The following is a 12,611-nucleotide window of genomic DNA, read 5'->3' on the forward strand; positions in this document are numbered from 1 at the left end:
TCCTCTTTTTCGCTGACCCTCTACTTTACCAAACATGATGTCCTTCTCCAGGGACTTATCCCTTCTGGTAACATGTCCAAAGTATGTGAGATATAGTCTCACCATCCTTGATTCTAAGGAGCATTCTGGTTGTACTTCTTCCAAGACAGATTTGTTCGTTCTTTTGGCAGTCCATGGTATATTCAATATTCTTTCCCAACACCACAATTCAAAAACGTCAGTTCTTTTTTGGTCTGCCCAACTCAATGGAGGGTAGGAAATGTAGTCTTTAGCTAGGTAGCCACGTGCTCAACTAAAAATTCTATTTCTGTGGGAGAAAGAGAAGGAATATTAGGAGACAGGTAGAAGTTTCTGCCACAGCACAATTCTAGGAGTTTCAATTTTATTCTGGAATCCTTGGAGCCTACACCCAAAGTGAATTTAATTTCTTTATCCTCATGGTTATGGGGTTTATTAGGAAAATAACAGGTTACAATTCAGGTTTAGGAATGCTCAGGATATAGTTCTTTGATCAGGACAGCCTCTTTTCAGCCATGCCTGCAGACACGCCTCTCTCTGGCCCCTGGGCCTCTGTCCTCAGGCAAGTGTTACAAAGCTCTTTTAGCTCTGCCAATAAGTGCCCCAACGTACCCCATTCCACCAGTAAGCCTTAGCCCAAATGTGCTCAGCTCTAGCTCTGTGGGTTGGCAAACTTAGCTCCACCAAATGCGTGGAGACAGCCTATTCTGCCAGCAAGCCTCCTGCCTGAAAGCACTCAGCTTTCTTGCTCCGTGGGCTGGGAAGCCCACTGTGGCATCTCCTGCTGGTCTTCTGTCGGTTTCATGTCAGTCTCCTGCCTCTGCTGCTGCCATTTCTCTGCCGCCACTTCTCGCTGTCTTCGGTGTTACAGCTTTCTCTCTGTCAGTCTCCTGGTTCCAGGAGCTTCTCAGTGCTGGGATCCCAGGTCCAAAGGACACGCTTCACTCCTGGCTCTTCTTTCTTGGTGGTGTTGTAATCCTCCCTTTCCACCTGTGGGATAACTTATCTTAAGCCTAGCCAGATGGCGAAACTGATCAATCCCCTCGTTAGGGTTCGATGTACCTTATTTGCATGGCCCCACCCCCACAAGGGTGCCATGCACCTTATTTACATTATTAGCAAGCTATCCAATCCCTTGGTGGGCCACAAGCACCTCATTTGCATAGTACCACCCAGTCATTTGGTGGAAGTTACAAAACCATGGTGAGAAAGGCCATATAAAAGCGATCCATTGCACTGCAGGCCACCCCTTGGCTTTTCTAGCCATGGTTCTTTCATACTTGGAGGATAACTTCCCCCTCCCAATCATTTTACTAGTCCAAAGCAGTCATTAACAATTAGTCTTTCAGTAGGACAAAGAGTCCTCAGGGTGAGGTTACTTAGGTACCAACTTTTCAGGTCCACTACAGGTCATCTTGGCTTCACCCTTTCTGTTGTCTGATAAAATTTAACTGAAAGAAGATTATTCCCTTGCTGTGAGCCTCACGACGTATCAGCATAGCAAAACCTTTAGGTTTGGCCACTGTACTCCAGTCCAGCAGTGTCTCCCCATTAGTCTATTCTTTCACAGTTACAGTTTTTACAATCACAATTAACCCTGTTAACAATCAACACTCACAGCTAAATCATATAATTCTATCAGCATCTTCCCCCACCCTCTCTTCCCCAGACTCATCAGGAAAAGAAGAATCTATTCAGTGGGGAGCCTCCCTTGTCCACCTCATTTTGAGTGTAAACACAACCACAGAAGTGTGTAATCCAGCCACTTCATGCCTTTATCTCCTCCCATTTTAGATGTGTGTTTGTGTTAGGTGCAGTCGAGTTGGTTCTGACTCAGAGTGACCCTGTGTATAACAGAACGAAACACTGCCCAGTCCTGAACCATCTTCACAGCTGTTGCTATGTTTGAGACCATTGTTGCATCTACTATGTCAATCCATCTCATTGAGGGTCTTCCTCTTTTTTGCTGACCCTTTTCTTTACCAAGCGTGTTGCCCTTCTCTAGGGATTTTTGGACACGTCCAAAGTACATGGCAGCCCTGGTGGCATAGTGGTTAAGAGCTCAGCTGCTAACTAAAAGGTCAGCAGTTCAAATACACCAGCCACTTCTTGGAAACCCTATGGGGCAGTTCTGCTCTGTCCTATAGGGTCGCTATGAGTCAGAATCGACTCAACAGCACCTAACAACAACAACAAAGTATGTGAGATGAAGTCTTGCCATCTTCTCTTCTAAGGAGCATTCTGGCTGTATTTCTTCCAAGATAGATTTGTTCATTCTTCTGGCAGTCTATGGTATATTCAATATTTTTCGCCAACACCATTTTAGATAGCCAGTGTTTAAATTGCCTGTCCCTATCAAACCAATACTCTGAGGAGACAAGTGTGTTCTTTGGTCTTAAAGAATCTTCTGTTCTAGTTAGAACTTTGAGCATCTGCATCCGAAAGCAAAGTCCAGTCCAGAGCAAGCCATCAATTTGCAGCAATGTACACCAGCTCATGATATCAAACATCTTTCTTTTCATTCCATTGGGTTCTTATCAGCTCATCCCTAGCCCCCATGGGCTAGGTCAACAAGAACCACCTGTAGGCTCAGGCGTGCACTTCAGACCAGCAGCCCTTTTTCTCTCTCTCTCTCTTATCCCTAGCCTCCATGGGCTAGGTCAGTGGATGCCAGTGGAACATGTCCAAATTCAGCCTGTCTTTTTATTGCTGTGCTTCTCCCACCTGCACTCATTGAGTGGACCCAGGTGGTCACCGCAAGCCAGCATACCAAGCTGTCTACTCACTGGCTGGAAAGGGATTCTTCTCTTGTGCATTGACTTCTACCTTAAGGCATCCAACAACAGCAAACCCACTTGTTCAAAATTGAAAAAGCAAAACAGTAATTTTTTTTATCTCTGCAGGTCTTTCCTTCAAATGCAAATCTCCTGTTCTCTCAGCAGTTCTGGGTGGGTCTGCATGTCTTTTCAAATGCAAATTTCCTGACTCTGAAGGTTAGGGTGGGACCCAGGTATACACAGGGCTACTGCATGCTCAGCATTTCTCAAGCTGAAAGAACTAAAGAAAAAATTCAAGCCTCAAGTTGCAATATTGAAGGATTCTATGAGGAAAATATTAAATGATGCAGGAAGCATCAAAAGAAGATGGAAGGAATACAGAGTCACTATACCAAGAAGAATTGGTCAATGTTCAGCCATTTCAGAAAATAGCATATGATCAGGAACCGATGGTACTGAAGGAAGAGGTCCAAGCTGCAATGAAGGCATTGGTGAAAAACAAGGCTCCAGGAATTGACAGAATACCAATTGAGATATTTAAACAAATGGATGCAGTGCTGGAAGGGCTCACTCATTTATGCCACAAAATTTGAAAGACAGCTATGTGGCCAACCAACTGGAAGAAATCCATATTTATGTCTCTTCCAAAGAAAGATAAGCCAGCAGAATGTGGAAATTATTGAGCAATATCATTAATATCACATGCAAGTAAAATTTTGCTGAAGATCATTCAAAAGCGGTTGCAGCACTACATCGACAGGGAATTGCCAAAAATTCAAGCTGGATTCAGAAAAGGAGTGGAATGAGGGATATCATTGCTGATGTCAGATGGATCCTGGGTGAAAGTGGAGAATACCAGAAAGAGGTTTACCTGTGTTTTATTGACTGCAAAGGCATTCGACTATGTGGATCATAACAAATTATGGATAACATTGCAAAAATGGGAATTCCGGAACACTTAAATTGTGCTCATGAGGAAGCTGTACATAGATCAAGAGTCAGTTATTCGAACAGAACAAGGGGATACTGTGTGGTTTAAAGTCAGGAAAGGTGTGTGTTAGGGTTGTATCCTTTCACCATACTTATTCAATCTGTATGCTGAGCAAATAATCCAAAAAGCTGGACAATATGAAGAACGGGGCATCAGGATTGGAGGAAGACTCATTAACAACCTGCACACAATCTTGCTTGCTGAAAGTGAAGAGGACTTGAAGCACTTACTGATGAAGATCAAAGACCACACCTCAACATAAAGAAAATTTAAAAAATCCTCACAACTGGACCAATAAGCAACATCATGATAAACAGAGAAAAGATTGAAGTTGTTAAGGATTTCATTTTACTTGGATCCACAATTAACACCCATGGAAGCAGCAGTCAAGAAATCAAAAGATGCATTGCACTGGGCAAATGTGCTGCAAAAAATCTTTTTAAAGTATTAAAAAGCAAAGATGTCACCTTGTGGACTAAGGTGCTCCTTGCCCGAGCCATGGTGTTTTTAATCGCTTCATATACATGCGAAAGCTGGACAATGAGTAAGGAAGATGGGAGAAGAATCGATGGCTTTGAATAGGACTCAGTGGCACCTAACAACAACAAGGTAGAAGAAACAGTCAATATCCACAGTACATTCAAATAAACACATAACCCTTTTAAGAATTCCGGTTTTATCTCTCTTCTCCACCCCTTGACTAGCTTCCCATTCATATGCATATGGCCTCTGGCTAAGTAGATCCAGAAAACCCTGGCCCCTGCCAATCATCCCATTTAATCAACCCGGTTTTTGCCCCAGGCCACTCAAATGGGACTTTTCTCTCAGCTGCAAAATAACATCTTACTTTCCTTTCAGCCATTACAGGTAACAACCAGCAAATTAACCATCTAAGAATCAAAAGTTTCACTTCCCACCCCCTTTGTTCTTTCTTTTACAGAGTCCCATGCTTCCACGAGTCTGGAGCCATTGCAACAAATCCTGTTCCTGATGCCAACTGTAAAAATGGCCGGCAGTAGCATCTGACCTCCTCCTCTAACTTCACAAGGGGGAAGGAGAATCAACATCAACAGCCCAAGGCTGATTCCTATGAGGCAGAGATCAGTCATTCCTCCACCCTCCAACCTTCTTACCAATTCTAACACAAGCTGTCCTCCCATGCACTCTCCACTTCTGTGCTGGGTTGGATAATTCCTTGTAATGGCCACACAGAACTCAGGAATGCTCAGGGTACAGTTCTTCAATCAGGACGGCCTCTTCTCAGCCGTGCCTGCAGGCACACTTCTCTCTGGCTCCTTGGTCTCTCCCTTGCTTGGACAAGTGTTACAAAGCTCTTTTAGCTCCACTGATAAGTGCCCTGAGGCACCCTACTCCGCCAGTAAGCCTCAGCCTGCAGGAACTCAGCTCTAGCTCCCTGGGCAAACCTATTTCCACCATGTCCTCAGAGGCACCCTACTCCACAGCAAGCCTCCTGCCTGAAGGCACTCAGTTTTCTACCACTGTGGGCTGGGAAGCCCGCTGTGTCGTCTCCTGCAGGTCTTCTGTTGATTTCATGTCCATCTCCTACCTCCGCTTCTGTCCATCTTTGGTGTTGCAGATCTCCCCCCCCGCCCCGGCTGGTTCCAGGAGCTTCTCAGCACAGGGATCCCAGGTGCAAAGGATGCGCTCCACTCTTGGCTCTTCTTTCTTGGAGGTGTTGAGATCCTCCTTAATTTAATTTCTTTTAGGTACCGAGAACTGATTCCAGGACCTTCTGGAACTTCCAGGGCAGCTTGAGTCTGGTGTAGATTTATGGAACTTATCAAATTGACATGTTCCTCACTGTATGCCTAATCCCCATTTCACCCTCAAGCCTTCTTAGCTGAGGAGGACCAAAAAATTAGCCCAGGTTGGGCATGTAGTGCCAAGAATGCCAGCCAGTCCTCATGCTAAGGTTACGCACCCTTCACCCAAGGATTGTATGGTTTCCTGAGGCAAAGGACACGCTATCCACACAACTGGGCATCCTGGCAAGTTATAGGAGAGAAATTCCTTTGAACAAGGCTAAATATATTACCTATTTGGCAATAAGAACAAGTATATTACCCATTTGGCTATAGAGTTGCCACATAGTTTACGATTACACTGTCATTTCTTTACATTGCCTTTCTATTGGGTTTATGCCATATGCTTGAAGGAAATCATTGGCTTTTATGACTAAGGTTTGTGATGAGGGCCAAAGAAACTTTTTCTTTTTTCCATTCTACTCTATCAATTCTCTCCTCCCACAACCCACGCGCTGACACAGGCAAACACACACGCTCTCTGTCTCCTTATCCCCAGAGAAAAGGAGAGAGGAAAAGGGCAGAAAAACCACAGTAGAGGCAGGGGTTGTGTACAGCTTTCAAGAGTAGCAGCTGTTCACACTCTAGAAGAAGCTGAATAAACCAAGGCAACTACTACTCCTGTTCCCCCGCCCCCAAACTAAATACATTTTCATTGTAGAGACCTCACTTCATGTCTTAGACAAAACAGGATCAGCATGGGTCAGTATAAGTTGACTCTGCCAATTTAACAGGAAAGTAACAAGAACCAAAAGTCTGTCTAAATTTGTTCCTGGCAAAGGCAATATGTGGGATATTCTCTGATTTTTAAAAAGACATTATCTCATTGATACACAATCCACAGTCGACTCTCTGAAGTGGTGAAATTCACTTTTCTGTGTGTTTTTGTGTGTCTCTGTGAGTGGTTATCGTATTTTTGCAGAATTTTGGTTAATTATTATTAAATTTACACCTCCATATATGTTTTTCTTTTCTTTCTACCTTCTCAAAAGTTCTCCTTTAAGGCAGAAACTTTCCATTCTTGGTTTCATCCAAAAGACAAATATTTCTGGGAAAACACTGAGTTTAAGCTATTCAGCAATTCTGGTGTTATGTAACTGACCACACTAAGACTTTCAATTAACTTTGGTTACATTTTGTTGAAGAGTGCATGGAATAGAATAACTGCTGATAATCTTTTAAATTTTTTTATGTTTTTAAACAGTGAAAACCCTCTTAAACTGTATGCATTGTCTTGGGATAATGGTAGAAGATAAATTTCTTATCATTTGAAGTATTTTTAAGTCTACTGATTGTATTCCACGATTGATTCTAGTGTGTTTGACTTTGAGAACTTTTAATTGCAATGAGCTTCCTTTCAGCATTGGTTACCAAAACTAATGAAAACTCATAACTCAGCCCCTCCATGTTCTTTCTCTCTTGCTCTTTTCTCTGGTTATTTTTGTTTTGTCTTCAATTGTGGGTATATCTTGAGACTATTTAGACTTTGCTTCTCTTCCACTTAGGAGTTATGTGAATTCATGGTTTTAGACAACTTCTTACATATGGATTAGTTGAAAACTTCTTTCTTGATTTCTAGTCTTTATCTTTCCTTCCTGTCACTCTTCAATATCTCCATTTTCTATCTCCCAAACAGTGAGAATTTTTTTTTTTCTCAAAGGAGAAAGCCCTTCCCATTTTTCTCTTTGTTGTCATGTCCCTACCACCATCCAGTGCCCCAGCCTTAAAACCTTGCAAATTTTTTTTTTTGCTTTCTCCTGTCATATACTTGCAACATGCTGCCTATCAAGTTGCAACATCTATTCCCCCTTAATGTCACTAAGATTTATTTCTTTATTTCAAAACCTTTATCTTATCTGTCTGTAGGCATTAATTATTTGGCACTTATATTACTGTAATAGCATCCTATTAGATGGCTCTATCTCTATCCTTTTCACCCTCTAAGCTAACCTGTGGACAAGTTTTAGAATCATCTTGCAAACGCTGTGTTTTGTCATTTCGATTTTCTTTTTAAGTATAAACTCAAGAATCTCGAACTACAGTCTATTTTATTTGAACCTCATTTCCCTGGACTATGGGCTACTGCTCCAACGAGATATCATCTCTTAACATCTCCTATGAATTTCCATTGTCTCCTCTGGAAGACCTCTCTCCCTTTCTCCCAATCCGTGTTTCTCTTTTTGTCTTGAAGGTAGTTGTTAACACTGCTTTAATAAAAACTATAATTATTGGAGGTCCTTTAAGAGTGAGTACCACCTGATCAGTTTCCTCAGTGTCTTCTCAATGCTACATGCTCTGTGTGCCCCCTCTATACATCTACACTTGCTGAGCTGTGGCTTTGTAAATCATGTTTCATTTGGCCTCGTTTATGTCCTTTCTCTGATTCTAGAGTGTAAGAGACAATCTCCAAGATTTATTTATATCACTCCAAACAATTACTAAGCCCTTACCGAACTTACAGCATGACATTCATCTATCTCTCCATCCATCAGTCCATCAGTCTAACAGATGTGCTAGGCACTGCATGAGCAGCTAGAATACAATAGTGAGAAAAAATGGACATTACCCTGCCTTCATGAAGTTTACAGTCTAAAGAGGGAAATAGACATTTATCAAATAATCATACAATTAAATGTAAAATTACAACTGTGATAGAGCTACAAAGAGAAGCATGATGCCATGAGAGCACATAAGAGGGGGATTTAACCCAGGTGGGAGAGGGAGAGAGGGAGGGATGTTTCAGGAGAACCACATATACAAGGACTCTGTGACAGAAGGGAGCCAGATATGTTCAAGACATGGAAAGAAGACCCGGGTGGCTGGAGCCCAGAGTGAAGTGGAAGGAAGCTAGAAAGGTAGGCAGGGGCTAAGTTGGACAAGGTGGTACAGGATATGGAAGGATTTAGGTTTTTATCGTTGAGAATGGGGAGCCGCTGGAAAGACTGAAGTATAGGAGAGAGGTGGTATGCCCAGATTTGTGATTTAAAAAGGTCACTCTGGCAACTGTGGAGAGTGGATTGGGTAGGCAAGAATACCAAACACAATATTATCGTTCCATGCCAGCTAGTAACTCAGTAAATGTTGCTCGTCGACTCAACATTTTGTGGGGCCTACAGTTCTTGCTGTGATCTCTCTATAATGGAGTTTTAGTTTCAAGCTGCAAAATCTTGAGCTACCCAGGATATGGAGATAATTTGAATTTTAATATAGTCAACCTCCTGTAGCTTTTGCAACTCATTGACCTGACATATAATAACAATAATAGACAACATTAATTGAATATTAACCATGGTGCTGGATACTGTGCTAAAGGCTTCATGTGGATTATCTCATTTATTTCTTACTATGAGCCAATGAGGAAGATGCTCATAACCCTACTTTTTTTTAATAGGTAGAGAGGTTAAAGACCTTGCCCAGGTAGAAGTGGTGGATCTAGAACTCAAATTTATGTGTTTCTAACTGTGGAGACCTCACCCTTAGCCACTATGTTATAGCAGTTCTAGTTTAGTTGGGTTTTTCAGTACCATTTCAATACAGTTTTTGTAGAAAACGGAGGTTCCTTTAGCCCTTAAAAAAGATGATTTGGCTAATTGCCCAGTTAACTCCTTTCAGAATATTGGTTAAAGCCCTTCATGGCACTTTGCAGAGTGTTTTCTTATATATCACACAGACCTGGCATTATCTCTGAGTTGCTTGTTGTATGTTTTGTCTTTTCAACATGTGAACAAATTTCTGGCTGTCTTTTTTTTACAGAAATCTATAATTAGTTTGAGGTAATAATGTTCATTAGCTCAAGTTACAAATAGTATTCCAGTACCCCACTTCCTCCTCAGAACAGCATCATCAACAATTACTAGTAACCTCCAACAATTAGTAAACTATTAGATTGGAAAAGGTTTGCTATTATGTCTGGAGAAGCCCTCTGCTTTTGACCTGCCATTTGTTGAGTGGTATTTGTTTATGTTTCTTCTGTTTTCATGTTCTACCCCCTAGGCAGCCTCTTCTTATCTCATTTAACCCTTATGATAAGCCTGACAGGAAGGCTGTGAGAAGTGAAGGTCAGACTCTGGGTTGGCAAGTCATCTAGAGAGGAGATTCAAATGCTGGCTTTCAGATGCCGAAAATCTTGTCCCAACATTTACCCAGACACATAAATATTACTCCATGTTACCCTACATACCTAGGTTCTCTACTCTGGCATAATTTTTCTGTATTTCACTTCTTCTTGCAGCCAGAGTGGTAAATAAAATCTAGGAAAGTGAGGTATCATAGAAGCCAGTGAGTGAATGAATGAATGAATGAATGAATGGAGTATACAAACTATATATTTCCACCTCTAGATAGATACTCTGAAAGAATCTGCACAACAGCTGCTTATGCTTGCTCTTATCAGCCCTCATTTTGTCGGTGATAGTGAAACTGTAAAGTGAGAGAATTTTTTCCCTTCCAGTATGGAATTCTTCCATATCTCTTTCTTGTTATATCCTAGGTCCCTTCTATTGTTATACCGTCAGTGACCACCAAATATGGCAACATAAAACTGTTCCTAGCAACATCCTAATGCTTTAAGTATAGATCTTTTCTGATCCTTTTTAAAAAACTTGACTTGTCCTTCTGTCAGCACCATGCTAGGTCATGAGCAGGATCATCTGGTAAATACAATATAGTTATAAAAGGCTTAATGGTTACACCTCCTACATATTGACCAGCAGTTCTTTAACCCACAGGTATGAATAATAAGGTAATAACTGATTGAGAAGCCTGCAGGTGAAACAGTTTTAAGTAAATATATTAAGAAATTGTAAACCAGAACACTTGGTTGCTCTATCAAGTATAAAACCAGCCTTTTTTTTTTTTGCGGATCAGCCTTTGGACAAAATCACACGCAACATTAGGTATAAATACAAACAGCTATTATTGGAAAACCTCTTGAAATTTTAATGTAATTCAATGAGAAGACATCATTTCCGATTTATCCACATTGCATACATATACAACTTTTCAGTGTATCCGGGTAAATAGTTCGGGAGAAAGTACAATAATGAGGGAACCAAAGTTTTTCTGATCACGTATCACGTGCTAGATGATTTGCGTATATTATTTCATTTAATCCTCATTCAAATGCTACAAGGTAGACGTGTCCTATTTTACAGATGAGGAAATTAAGGCTCAGGGAAGTAGCACCGAAGTTCACTTTTACTATTAACGTGCATTTGAAGCCTGTTCTTTTCCCATTGCATACCAGATGGCCAACCAGGGAATTGGTGGAGTAGGGAGGAAGGGGAAGAGATCTAAAACCTGAGTAGGACCTAGTGAGTTATAGGCTGCCCTGTTCAGGAAGGCTTCCTAGGAGTGGTGAGGTTAAAAAAACTGTTTGAAGAAGAGATTTTTCAATAATCCCCAAATTTAGAGCCAAAAATCAGGTTAAAGTGGTGGTAAAATTAATCTTAAGTTGCTTAACTGTCCTCAGGTACATGTGGTAAGTCTTCAAGAGGGCATGGGCCCTCTGGAGCGGGCCTCGGGGCTGTGAGGCTGGCTTAAGAATCAAAGAGGTAGGGCCTCCACAGGTTTTTCTTTTGCTCCTGGGGACACTGCCCAGGGGATCACAGAAGGGTCTTGTCTATGTGCCTTGCTTTTTTTAATTACAGAAACAACCGCTTAAGTTTGATAAAAAGAGCATACCCTTTCCACACAGTCACTGAGCCCAGTAGGTTCTGGTTGTATGAGGGAGACCTGACTGAATGACTTGAAGATATTCTTAAGTGTCCAAAAGATCCCTTTATTTCCCTTGTTCTCCCACTGTCATTCTTTATTCTGCTCTTCTGGGAGCATCAATATATTTGATTCTCTAACTATGCAGTCCAGGATGTATTTATTATTAACCAAAACTTTGCCTTATGCTTTAGCATGGCAATTAGTGGGAGGCTTTTTTCTTTTTTTTTTTTCTTTTTTAATTTAAAGGTGATTAATTTAGGGGTGATAACCAAAAGGGTGGCAGTTCGAATCCACCAGCTGCTCCTTGGAAACCCAATGGGGCAGTTCTACTCTGTCCTATAGGGTCGCTATGAGTCGGAATCAACTCGATGGCAACAGATTTAGGGGAGAATGGTAAAAAAGACGTGAACGTTAAATGTTTTTATAGTTGACACGGAATTTTGGCATGTGCCAAGTTTGGTTACGTTATCACCTGGTATCTCTTTTACTGTTGATTTTTAAAACTGGATCTAAAAAATGTAATAATCTTGTGTCCTGATAGCAGATCCGTCCGTTATGATAGGCTCCCTTCCTGCCAGTCTCCTCATGAATGGCTTTTCCATGTAATTATTATCCCACCGTGTTGCTACAGTCCAGAAAGCTCAGCCCAAGGTGGCTGGTCATAAAGACTCACAGAACTTCGAGGGCCACAGACCGCCCACTTTCAACGAGGTCTGTCAGTCCCAGCAAACCGCTTTCCTGCTTTTGCCCCGGCCTTTTTCCACCCACAATGGCCAGTTACCGGATGGATGAGCCTTGTCATGATGGGTGGTAGAAAGAAGTCCAGAGCCATTTCCTGTCGGCAGTGTGCTGATATAGGACAGGGTACAGCCCCCGGGCATGGTTTCTGGAATATCCGAGTATCCTCTCACCATTTCTTTTTTGTCCTAATGAAAAAGTTCCTGGCTTCTACTATTGCTGTTCCACATTGTTGGCGTCTCATTGGGGTTGCTCTGATATAATTATTCTAAGTTCAATAGATAATAGGCAGATAATAGAAGTTTTTCCGAAACTCTCCTCCCATCCTTTTTGCACTCCCCCCTTTGTTTCAGCAAAGGAAGGAAAAGACACACACATATCCCCTGTGCCACACACAGTTCTATTTTGGCACTGGTGAACAGCAGGCAAACACGATAAAGTCGAAAGGGTTGTTTCCAGATCACCTTCAGGGCTGGAGAAATTATTTCACGCCAACTTGATATATGGAATTTAAGAAAGAGAGGGCTCACAAGCACAAACAGGAAAGCC

General features: G+C 41.7%; 1 protein-coding gene across 1 annotated transcript in view; it reads left to right on the forward strand.

Annotated features, from left to right (window-relative positions):
• Positions 1-12,611, forward strand: part of RGL1 (ral guanine nucleotide dissociation stimulator like 1) — a 206,644-nt gene that overhangs the window by 49,362 nt on the left and 144,671 nt on the right. The gene's annotated exons all lie outside the window — the stretch shown is intronic.

Source organism: Trichechus manatus, unplaced genomic scaffold, assembly GCF_000243295.1.
Source record: "Trichechus manatus latirostris isolate Lorelei unplaced genomic scaffold, TriManLat1.0 scaffold00021, whole genome shotgun sequence".
Taxonomy (NCBI): Eukaryota; Metazoa; Chordata; class Mammalia; order Sirenia; family Trichechidae; genus Trichechus; species Trichechus manatus.